Consider the following 12,307-nt stretch of genomic DNA (forward strand, 5'->3'; position numbering starts at 1 on the left):
TGGGTATTCCTGTCTTTGATAGATTTCTGGTGTGCACACAATTACATATACACTACCTTAGGTAACTTTTGCTTGCACACACAAAATTCAAGAAGCTGGCATGAGTTTTGGAACTGAATCTAGTATAACTCATTTACTTGTTTTAACTTGTTTTCTGCTGCTTTTTTAAATATGCTTTCCCAATTTCTTTGTCAAGAAAAGGAAGGATGGTTTTGTTGGTAGGCTATGGGCAATAGGAAGCTCTCTTCACTGTTCTGGTGTTTGCCACAAATCTGACAGATCCTCTTAATTAGTTGGTTCAGTTTCTCCATCTGTAAAATTAGAATAAGTCGTTACTGAAAGTTAATCAATGTTTTATGAAGTGAAGTACTAGGGTTACCATATGCCCGCGTTTTCCCAGACATGTCCTCATTTTGATCTCTGTCTGGATAGTTTTGTGAAATAGGAACCAATGTCTGGGTCTCTGCTCTGCTCCGCTAGCGGGAGCAGGGGGAGGACGATTGGAGACAGGGGTAGTGCTGGAGGAAGCTGTCTGGGCGCCAGGGCTGCAGCAGGGCAGGGGAGGTGCCTGTCTCTCCAGTGTGGGGAAGGGGCTGGGGGAGTCCTTTGAGTGCAGTGGGGAGCTCCATGTCTGGGCTGGTGCCTCTGGTCGTGTGGGCCAGGCAGCCACAGGAAATGTTGCCTGGGTATGGTGTGGCTGGGCTGCCAGGTGCCATGCTGGAGCCCCAGCCCAGAGGAGTGGGGTGCCTTCTAGACTTCGCCAGGGCCAGATGTGCACTGTCATCATTGGCATGAGTCGGAGCTGCTGCGCTCACACCCAATCTGGATGGGGGTAGCTGGGGGCTCCCTCCGGCAGGGCTGGGGGGAGCAGGAGGCTGCGAGTTGGGAGTGAGTGGCACCAGCAGGGGCCAGGGAGGACAAGGAACTGTGGGTTGGGAATGAGGGCACTGGCAAGGCCAGGGGACTGAGTTGGAAGTGAGGTGTCTCCCCAACAAGTGTCCTCTTTTATTGGAACTGAAAATGTTAACCCTACAAGTACAGAAGAGCCAGTGAATACCATTCCTTCGGTGAAAAAAATCTTGTAGGGGTATGCTGGCTTTGTCCTCTAGTAAATTAATTTAGAGAGAACCTGCACGTGTAACACATTTGAGTTCAACAGAGTTTACTCCACATTTAGAAACACTGTATTTTGATGGTATAAATTGGGGTACAGGAATGTAAATTTTTGTTCATTTATCAGACTAGTGGGGTGCAGATATTTGGGAAGTTTACACTGGAGAGAGCTGTTCTGTCTGGCATGGCTAATCAGGAGTGAGGCTGGAATTGCTCATAGCTGCCATTCAGGTTTTGTTTCAAAGTCCAAGGACCTACTGGGAAAAACAAAAAGCTAATGAAAGCTGACTGTATTTCAACCCAAACCCTGTGGAATCTGAAATGGTGTCCTGACAGTCTGTGTATTCTTATTCTCCTACATTCTCGTGGTTACTAAGGTAACAGGTTTTTAGAGGCTTTACATCTTCATTGTCAAGTATTTGCTACACCTATTGTTGCTGTTTGCAGATTAGGGCAATTCAAACAATGCCTTTTGAAATGAGGACTAAAAAATACAAAAAGGAATATAGTGGAAATAGATGTAATGAATCAATTACTCTCCCCTCCTCCTTTTTTCTTTTTCTTTTTTCTTTTCTTTTTTCCTTTAGTGTATACTTTTTAGAGCCTGGGTCCATTTTTTTTTTCCATACTGTATTGGATAGGATAGAATGAGAAAGTAATAATTTTAAACATTTTGGATTCTACATTGAAGATGTGGTTTAGCTAACAATCGTGGCAGTGTATTTTCTCAGTAATCCCTATGGAATTTGTATTTTCCTTTCAATTCTCATGGAAGACTTTGATATAACAACATGGAATTTGCTGGCTTTAGAAATGTAGTCAACTTCTGTAAAGAAACATGCAGCTTGATGCAAGTACCTTATGTTCATGATGTTAATGGCAGAAACATTTGTGTTAATAGGATTTTAGCAATTTGTAATTTGTGGTGATTGCTGTTGCTTATTATAGTTATAATGCACTGTGTCCCTTGCATAGGAGGAAATCATGCATTCATTTAATGGAGAAATGGAGCACTAAATGTTTTGAGAAAATTTGGATCCAAATCTGTATCTGAATTGTTTCATTTTAGATGAATCTCTATTATGGAATTAAATAGTTATTTTCATCTTAAAAATCACATTAAACTGTAGAAATACCTCTGTGGTGCAACACTTCTAAGTAAAAAAGGTAACCATTTTTTTTTTAATCAGTCCAGAACCCTGCAGTAGCCTAAAGGCTATAGGTGCTGTTTGAAAAGCAATGATTTCAAGCAGAAACATGCTTACTCCTATCTGTTAGAAGCGGCTGAATATTGGGTTATGGAGCAAGCAGTCAGACTTGTTAGAATAGCTCCAAGCAGAAAACCTTTTATTGATTTTGGTTTCTGCTGGACCTCAAATAGCTTTAAAAGATGTACAAGAGTACTTGCACAACCAATGTTAAACCTGTTGTTTCAGAAACTGCTAGAATTTTTTACTCCTTTTGAGATGCTCCAACTGCCAGAAGTAACTGGAGTTCTTTTGAACTCGTGTCTGCTATGCCTTGTGGTTTCACCTAGTGCAAGTCATTTAAAGTTTCTGTACCTTTGCTTTCCTTTTGTGAAATATACATAATACTGGTCTTCTTTGAAGGTGAACTGTAAAACTTAGTAAGGGAATGTCTGGGAAGAGCTGCTGGAAGTTCAGATACTAGATATATGAAGCTTATACATTCAAGTCAAGAAATACAAAATCTAAAATTTGAATTTATACTCAGCCTTTTCTCCTTCCTTCCCCATGTAAATTATGATACAAGTTAAGATTAGCACATAGTATTTCTTTCCTTTATAATACATTTTTGTTCAAGCATGTATCTATAGAATTTTATAGATGTTTGGCTGGTGCAGTTTATAAGATCATGAGGCAGCAGTTACATGCTCCAGAGCTACTTGGCTCTGGGAGCTCGAAGGATGCTGTCAATTTGGAAGCAAAGAGTTTGGGGAAATGTAGAAGTTATTGTGGTTTCCAAGTCATCTCTCTAAAGCTGATAAATTGCTTAAATTTTGAGCCTTTTCCACGATCACTTATTAGGCCGATTAATTCCTTGAATCCCTCTGAGCTTTGCAACATAGTATCTATACATACACTCTCTGAGTTCATCATCAGTTGTGCAGCTACTAAATACGTTGCATAAAATCCCATTATTAAGGCTTCCCCTGAACATTTGTCATATTATTTTAAAACCTTTCTTCAAACTTAGTGAAGTCAGTTCTTGGTTACATTGAAGTTGAGAGCAAAACTCCAGTTGGCTCCAGTGGGGCTATTGTTTCACTTTTCTTCTGTTAAAGATAGTGTAAATTTATGAGAATTGTCCCCTGGTGAAGTGGTGCTGGGAGTGGTTTAATTGGAAGCATAGACCAGAACAAACCCTGGTGACCACCATATTTTGACAGTTTCAGAAACTGAGGTGACCACACGTTCTCCTTGGTCATTGTTGCAGTTACATCAAGTTAAGCTGCATCAAGTTGCTGATGCCCACCTCAGTTTTGGAACTGATGAGGTTTATGAAGTTAGCTAGCAAAAATTGTGACTGTAGAGCAGAGAATCCCAGATTAGTTTGGGTATGCCAGGTGCTTGGCATCAGAATAAGGCAGAATGCACAACATAGGTTGAATTACTTCCTGTAATCAAGGATGGAGAAAGTGCTCGCATAACACATTGCACAAATCTTGATTATGGGAAAAAATGCTTGTAGATGAAGAAATATGATGCACTTGGGATGGATTTTCTCTGTTTCTCTCCAAATCTATAGTCTTTAATTTGGTTAAGTTAGATTCTAATGAATTTATGCATCTATCAGGCACCCAGTCACAGTGGAATATGAACACATTTAAGGTCTGTATTTAAATACAAAAAAATCATGTTAAAAGAGAAAGGTAGAAAGTACAGATATTTCTGTAAGGTTCTAGAAGCAGTGCTAAATTGGTGGTGCTTGCGTTTTTCTTTTTTCCTAGTTTTATATAACACCTGATATCAACAGAAATAAGGTATAGAGTTAATCAAAACACAAGAAGAGAAAGTACTGCCATGGTCTGTGCTGCAGAATGAACATTGGTGGAATCTTAACCTTTGTTTCTTGACTTTGACTTTTTCCTAAAATGGTGACAGTAAAGTTAATAAAGTTTTAAAAAGGAAAATCTGTCTTGTAAAGAAGAAAGAGGATGAGGGGGAAATCTCTGCTTGTTTTGCTCTGAGATTTTAAGATTCAAAGGTACCAGTGTTTAGCATGTAACAGATGTAAGTTTTACTGGGGCAGCTTTGTAAATTTCTTATCCTAAAGAGCAATTGCTGTGGTGTTTTCATGACTCCAGATCTGCAGGATTCCACATGAACTGGTGTGTGAAGAAGTGATGCAGATCCCCCCCCCTTGCATCAACTCTGGAGATAATCCTTGAAAGTTAATACAGCTTGGAGCTATATTATCTTTCCTGCAGGCTCTCACTTTCTTTCAGAGTAATCCCAGAGAGGAGAAGGAGAAGAGGCAAGAAGTGGCTGTATGCAGGGAAAAGTCTGTACCAGTGTTAGGGTGCTAAACAGGACATACTGGAGCTGTGGTGGAGGTGGAGGTTTCTGAATGAGTGTCCCTAATAAACAGTTGTGACCCCAGAATCCACAAGGATCTCGGGGGATTTCTGTATTCTGTAAATGTAGCCAAAAATGTCACAATTTTTCTGATCCTTGTGTCAAAACCAATTTTCATACATTGTACAGTTGTGCTGCTGCTCTTACTAATTTTAAAAAATCAACAAGTGCCTTAAAGAGTAGAATGTGTTTTAATTCCTAGTTTAGCAGTGATTGGACACTACAAAAGAATTCCTCATTAGGCAGACAACATACATAAAGCTAAGTTCTACAGGAGAAATGAAGAACATTTGGTATTAGGAGCTGGAAAATGGTTTTCAAATCTTAACTTCAGCAGGTGTTTCCAGTTCCATCTGTGGTACACAGATCAACATTGTACAATGGAGGCAGATAGTTTTACATTTAATGGATGTAAAACTAAAATATCACAAATCAGTGAGAACATCTGTCAGAAAAAAGTTGCCTTGCAGCAGAGCAAAACTAATTTTCTATTAAATTAAATTAATGAACGTAAGTTAAGCCAATGACATAAGGTGAACCATGAGAAAATCCAGTTTGCATGGAAAATGATGGTGATCCAGTATAAAAAAAAAATAAAGTCCAGTGTGTGTGTATATACATATGCGTACACTGGACCTCTTTGAAAAAGGAACTGCTATTTATAGAAATTACACCTGAAATTAATTGTAGGAAGGGAAATTGAGTGTTTATCTCTGTTACAAAACTGCTTCAAGGATTTTTTTTCTAGAGATAACAGAATTAATGTTGGCTAAGATTCTGTGCTGTGCCTATTTGGATGTCGGCATGAAACTTGTGCAGGGAGAAGAGAAAATGTGACTTTAAGCCTTGGGGGTCCTGCCTGAATTACTGGTCGCAGCATAGCCTGAACTGCTGCAGTCTTGTATGCTCTGACTTACCCACTGATGCTCTCCTATGCATACTATGTGGAGGAATGGCAGAGGTGTCCTCAGAAGGCAGTCTTGATGCTATTTTCCACAATGTCTTCTCTGGGGAAATTTCTCTAGTAATAGGTCTTTTGATATGGAAAAAGTAAACAGATCAGTAAATGAGAATTTGTAGCCATTATCCTTAATTCTGATGTATCCAGTTATCTAAAAATCATACTGTGAGCTATATGAAAAGATCACAACATCACACTATTTCTAATTTAGTGGTGCCATGACTGGGGCTATAGGCACTGTTCAAACATGCATAAGAGAAGAACCTTAACTTAAAGACCTTGCAATGTAAATAAAGAAGAGAAAGGATCATTGGGGCCCACTTTTGGTCAGTATGAAGTCCACAGCAAGCCTTCCAAAAAGTTAAATGGATCAGGATCAGGCCTCGGTTCTCTAGAAAGACAAACCTCTGAATGGGCATAGCATGAGAGATTGGTATGGAAGCATGTGTAATTCAAATAAAATATCTCATCCCAATAAACAATGAGAGAAATCTGAACATGTACTACCATAAATTTAATGACTATTCTGTAGCCACCCTCAGCAAAAATTTAGTCCTGATGAAGTTGATGGCAAAATTCCTTAAGAAAAAAACAAATGCCATGGTTTGGATGGCAGTTCTGAAGGCAGTATCATATGCAACTTTTTCTCAAAAGTCTGTTTTGTGCCTCTTCCTTGTCATTTAAAACTAGTGAGTAAATCCTGACTAGAACTTGTGACATTCACATTTGTTGTAATAGCCTTCTGCAGGTTTCTGTAAAGGTGTTGGACCTAGACTCCTGCAGTTCCTTCTTGAGTTACAGTGTTGCCTTATTGCTGGGCAACCTTAATAGTCTGGAATGTATTTCAAGCAGGATGGAGAAAGGGGGAAAAATAGATATTTTATTTTCACAGTTTCAAAATTTAAACACTTCCTATTTACAATGTAACTTCTAAGACTTCAGTATGGAGTGATGTCATAGATGAATTGAAAGATTAGGTTTATCTAGATGGGTATTCTAAAAAGGGTCATCATCTTTGAGAGACAATATATTCCATCATGTTTATTGGACAAAATATTAATAGATTTAATGTAATGATCTGTTTGTTGTTATGTAGACACATGGCATCATAAGAAGCTTGGTATTTCCTACTCTCCCACATCACCCCACAAGATTACTTTCAGCAGGTTCTGTTCTTTTCAACTGCTATTTGAAGACTCAATTACTGCTGTATTTTCTCTTATACTACAGTATGCACCTTTTCCACAAAAAAAAAAAAAATATCAGCTCCTTGAAATTGAAGTGCACATCTTAAGCAAGGAAACATGGTAATAATAGCTGTTGCAAAATGAGCCTCTGCTGGGTGGGGGGAAGTTACACTGCACTTACTGGACAGAGGGCAGCGCAGTGTCTATAGCTAGTAGATATAGACAGTAGGAGCCTTGTTCCCCTAGCAGAAGCTTGAGTTACAGAAGTGGTTACTGGCATGGCTCTACTATAAGCAGAGCTGAGCCCTGGATGCTAGGGCAAAGGTTAGGATCAGACCTTCAGCTGACCTGTCGGACACTGCTGCCTGCCTGCCCAGCTCAGTTCAAGAAGAGAAGATGGGTTAAGCTGTTTGGGACAGCCAGCAGCAGCATACAGCTTGGGGTTTAACAGAGCAACCACAACACCCTTCCTCCCTATCATACTGCAGCTGCCTTTATTTTTGTTTTGGAAAAATACCATACTTACCAATATATTGTTATCTTCATTCGACTTTTCAAAAACAGGGTAAGTATCTTATTGTGGGGGAGGTGTTATATGTGAGAAAATATGGTATTGGAATCTAAAATTATTTCTGTCCATAGAAATACAGAAATAAGCAACTGGGTGGCTTGGTATTTCCTGGAACAAATTTATCCTGAAACAAACTGCTGGAAGGAAGTTTTATATGTTTTGGTTTTTGGTTAGGTTTTTTTAATTAAGGGGCTGGTATAATGGTGCAGTTTTACAACAAAAGGGAGCTACAGCTGTCTTGGTAGAGAGATCTGGTCCCTTCCGACCCTACCAACTATGAAACTATGTTGTTCTTTTACCATTCAATGCATTCATAATTAGCATTTTTGACTATAGAGGAATATCACCAATGGACACGTCCAGACATGGGTGGATATTTGGTTCCCTGGGGACAAGTAGTAGCGGTGCACCTTGCACTGCAGCTACTTGGCACAGGTGTTCCCTGGAGACATGTGCTTTGGTGCATAGCAAGTTATCCCAGGGGCAGTAGGGAAGCCTGGGGGGCCTGGGGGCTACAGAGCCTGGCCAGCAGTCACAGCTTGGCTCTGGGTGGCCCGGCTCTGCTTTTCAGCAGCGCATGCTGCCCAATCATGCGCTGCTTCATTTTTTTTCAATGGTGGGTTTTTTGTGTGTGTGTGGGGGGAGGGTAGGGAGGGGGGGGGGGAAGGTTGGTTTGTTTTGACCCTTGCATATCCATGGTCAAAAACTGGAGGAAACAAAAACCTGAGCAGCGCATGCTTGGGCAGTGTGCCCTTGTAGCAAGGAGAATGCTGAACTGAGCAGTATGTGGCACTGCAAACATGTTTGCAGCACCACATGGCTGCACTCGTCTGGATGCGTCATATGTCTAATGTGGTCTCTCTGGTAATCCATCACAGATTCAGAGTTTATTTTCAAATCTGAATTCTTTCTAAAAACATACCCACATTAAGGAAATAAAAAATGGAGGCTTTAGATGCATCTCGCTTTCTAAAAGGTGTATTATTATAATATCCAACATTTTAACCAGATCAAGTACATTAATTCAGCTATGCTAAGTTATGAAAATGTACCAGCATGGGGATTATGTGAACTTTGCCTCTTTTTCTCATGATCATTAATGTGGTTTTGGGGAAACCCAGCACGCACATTACTCAAGTGTTTTCAAAAGAAACCTATTTCCCTGATGGGTGCATTAGTGAAGTGTATTTTTTCAAGTTGGTTGTAATGTGTTTGTCAAAGGTTTCAAAACTACATTGAAAGAAGTTTGAATACCTCTTTTCAAATATTTGGTCATAGGGTTCTTTTTTTACTTTCTTTCCCCTTTTTCCAGTAGTGGAGCATGCAACACCCATGCAATAGGTAGAACAGGATTGCTCACAAAAATGTCTAGATACTAACCTGGAAGTGGCTGTAGCCTTGGGTAGTAGCTGCATTTGTTGGATTCTAATGGCAAGTCTGGAATTAATTTTGGTTTTTGTTATGTAGCTTGGCTGTCCACTGAATCATTCTACTCTACTGTGTTTATTTGGATACTATTTATTATTGCCTGAATACCTAATTTTGATCTCTTTCAGCAAAAACATTCAGTGTCCTATTCCAAATAATTGCACAATGGGGATGGTTTTTGTTTTTAATATGGAGGTATGCTGCTGTTCCAACCAAACAAAACTTGCTACACTTCCTGCTTGTTTACAAACACTTCTCAGCATTAATCCTGTGAGTGCTCCATTGTAAAGAGTATATTTGGCTGTCTTGTCGACATTCTTTTTAACACATTAATTATAAATGTGCTTTGTCAATGTATGTAGTTATACAAACAATACAGATCACTACCTTTACTTTAAAAAACACTCTGAAAATTAAAATATTCAGCTGTCAAATTTCCTAAATGACCTTATTCACAGAATTCAAGTGTCCTTGCACCAATGTTTATTCAGTGGGGAAACATGCTAGCAGGGAGATTTTAACAATGGAGATTTTAGTCATGTTTCATCTTTATAGAAATAACTGTGTGAAACATAGTGGCGGGGAAAGGCACATTTTCTTTACAGTATATCTATTTCTGAGTTTAGATCACTCAAAATGCATGTATTCATGACACTCTCTATATGAGTAAGACTTGTATAACTGAACAGTCAAGTTGTGGAACTGCTCACATTAACAAGGACAACTTGCAAGTATAAGGCTAAGTAGACATTCAGTATGTGCCAGGCAGCCCCTGGGGGGGCTTGCACTGGGAAGAGGGGACAAGAGTGCTCCTGAGTCCTGTTGCCTGGCACAGGCCAAGGGTGTGCTCTGTTATTCAAAGGGGCATGAACAAACAGCCAAGCAGCTTGTAGGTGGCTGAACTCCCAGTCAGGCACAATTACTTGATTGGGATCAGGGCCCAGCTGTTTGTTATAACAACAGGGCTCTGAGCAGTGTAGCCAGCAGTTTGCTGTAAGCAGCCGAGGAGAGAGCATCGCCTGGCTGGAGCTGCTGCTTATAACATCTTGGAGATACAGGGAAGGAGATATGGGGAAGGTGGAGACTCCTGGTCCTGGGGCATGACCTAAAAGTACGCCCCTCTGGACTGGGTGGTGTGGTGGGACTGCTGTGGTAGGGCAGTCTCCAGGAAGTGCCACACCTGTGCCTGCCCAGTGAAGGGCAAGTCTGGGGCCCCAGAAAGCCTCTGCCCTCACTGCCTTGTGGGTTACCCATGGAGGGAAAAGGCTAGGGGAGCACACCCCGAAGACAAAGCAAGGGCCCAGGTGCACAGTGAATCTTGAGGTCCGGTGAAGGGACCTGAGGCAGTGCCCAGGCTCACTGTGAGTCCTGAGGTGTATAAAGGAGCCAGGTGTGAGACTCCAGGGGGTGGAGCCTTAAGCCTATGAGGGAGCCAAGTGTGAAGCTCCTTGGTCAAGGGGATTGAGGGGATTGAGGCCCAATATGGGGGTGTGAGGGGACGAAGAGGCTCCCAAGCTGGCAGGGAGCTCAAGGAAAAGGGCTGGGTTGGGAGCCCCAATTGATAGATTCATTGATTTATAAATGCTAGGGTTGGAAGGGACCTCAACAGATCGAGTCCAACCCTCTGCCCTGGACAGGAAAGAGTGCTGGGGTCAGATGGCCCCAGTCAGATGCCTCTCCAGCCTTCTCTTAAAGACCCCCAAGGTAGGGGAGAGCACCACCTCCCTTGCAAGCCCGTTCCAAATTTTGGTCACCCTTACCATAAAGGAGTTTTTCCTGATGTCTAGCCTAAACATGTTCTCTGTCAGTTTGTGACCATTGTGCCTTGTTACCCCAAGAGGCGCCCTGGTGAACAGAGCATCTCCAATCCCTTGCTGTGTCCCGCTATTGAATTTGTAGACAGTCACAAGATCACCTCTCAGCCTTCTCTTGCAGAGGCTGAAGAGATCCAGGTCCCTCAGTCTCTCCTCATAGGGCTTGTCCTGTAAGCCCCTAACCATATGAGTGTCCCTCCTGTGGACCCTCTTGAGTCTATCAACATCCTTCTTGAAGTGCGGCACCCAAAACTGGATGCAGTACTCCAACTGCAGTCTGAACAATGCCACATAGAGGGGAAGTATCACCTCTTGGATCTATTTGTCATGCATCTGCTGATGCAAGATGAAGCGCGGTTAGGTTTGCTGATGATTTCATCACACTGATGACTCATGTTCATCCTGAAGTCTACTATGACTCTGAGATCCCTTTCTGCTTCTGTGCTGCTGAGAGGGTCACTTCCCAGCCAGTAGGTGTGCTGAGCCCAGTAAGAGCCCAATGTGAAGGCATTGACTGAGTGAGAGTCGCAACGTGGAAAGGCACATTTTCTTTACAGTATATCTATTTCTGAGTTTAGATCACTCAAAATGCATGTATTCATGACACTATCTATATGAGTAAGACTTGTATAACTGAACAGTCAAGTTGTGGAACTGCTCACATTAACAAGGACAACTTGCAAGTATAAGGCTAAGTAGACATTCAAAAAGCCCGAGGCAGAATCCAATATATGTGGGTTTCTCTAAGCTCACTTATGTCCTGCCTTCAGTGTGGGGCCATGGAAATGCCTGTACTGGCATGGCGACAAGACGTGAGGTACTCTTGCATGCCTCCCGGTGTGCCGGAGAATGCTGAGGGCCATCCCTGCTTGGCTGCAAGGCACACATCCCCCTACTCCCCACTGCCACAGGGGCCCCCCTCCATCCCACTGTGCCCAGGTATTGGCCTCTAGGAGAGCCCCAGAGGGGGCCACAATAGCATACCCTAACCCACCACAGCTGGTCTGGCTGCCAGGTGTGCCATGGCAACCCCGAAACCCAGGGCTGGGCATGGGGGAGGGCCCACAGCAAAAGCAAAGGCCCGGGGCATGTGTCCAACAGCCAATCAGGAGTGGCCCTGCTCTGCAGAAGGAAGGACTGGGCTTTGAGGGGCCCAGCCCTTTCCCCTATGGAGCACTCCCACCCCTGCTGCTCAGTGCAAGTCGCAACGTGAGGCACTAGAGTGCGGGTCCCAGTGTGAGGGGATGGGTTTATAGGCTGGGTGTTAGGCCAAACAAGTTAAGGCCAGGTGTTAGGCCATGGATGCCAATACCAAGGCATGGCACGTGGTATCAGGAGAGGTTTGGAGCTGTTTATAGGCCTTTCGCATCAGAGCAAGTAAATGGGTGGGCTCCCGCTTTGCTATCATCTTCTAATTTAATGTCATCAAAGGCGTGGCAGGTTCGGTAGGTGGGCACTTAGCCCTGATATGAGTGGGCAGGCCAACAATCAGACAGGCCCCGGGATGCCCACTTGTTACTGGGAGGAGCAGGAGGTTGAGAATACCGTTGGACAGCCACAACATCTTCCCTGCTCTATTTCTTTGAAGCTCCAGGTAATGGGGGCAGTTTTGCCAGCTTAGGGGGCGTGATTTA

At 42.5% G+C, this 12,307-nt stretch overlaps 1 protein-coding gene across 2 annotated transcripts in view; it reads left to right on the forward strand.

The window, feature by feature from the left end:
• Positions 1–12,307, forward strand: part of GREB1L (growth regulation by estrogen in breast cancer 1 like) — a 279,693-nt gene that overhangs the window by 38,761 nt on the left and 228,625 nt on the right. Inside the window, exon 1 of one of the 2 annotated variants that reach the window (XM_019526057.1) lies at positions 1,422–1,490. The exons of the other annotated variant lie outside the window; for it this stretch is intronic. The gene's annotated coding sequence lies outside the window, so the exon portion shown is untranslated. Of the gene's footprint in view, positions 1–1,421; positions 1,491–12,307 lie in introns of those variants that run through there. 2 annotated transcript variants of the gene reach the window in all.

The sequence above is a fragment of the Gavialis gangeticus genome, unplaced genomic scaffold, assembly GCF_001723915.1.
Source record: "Gavialis gangeticus isolate Ggan-Ray unplaced genomic scaffold, GavGan_comp1, whole genome shotgun sequence".
Classification (NCBI taxonomy): domain Eukaryota; kingdom Metazoa; phylum Chordata; order Crocodylia; family Gavialidae; genus Gavialis; species Gavialis gangeticus.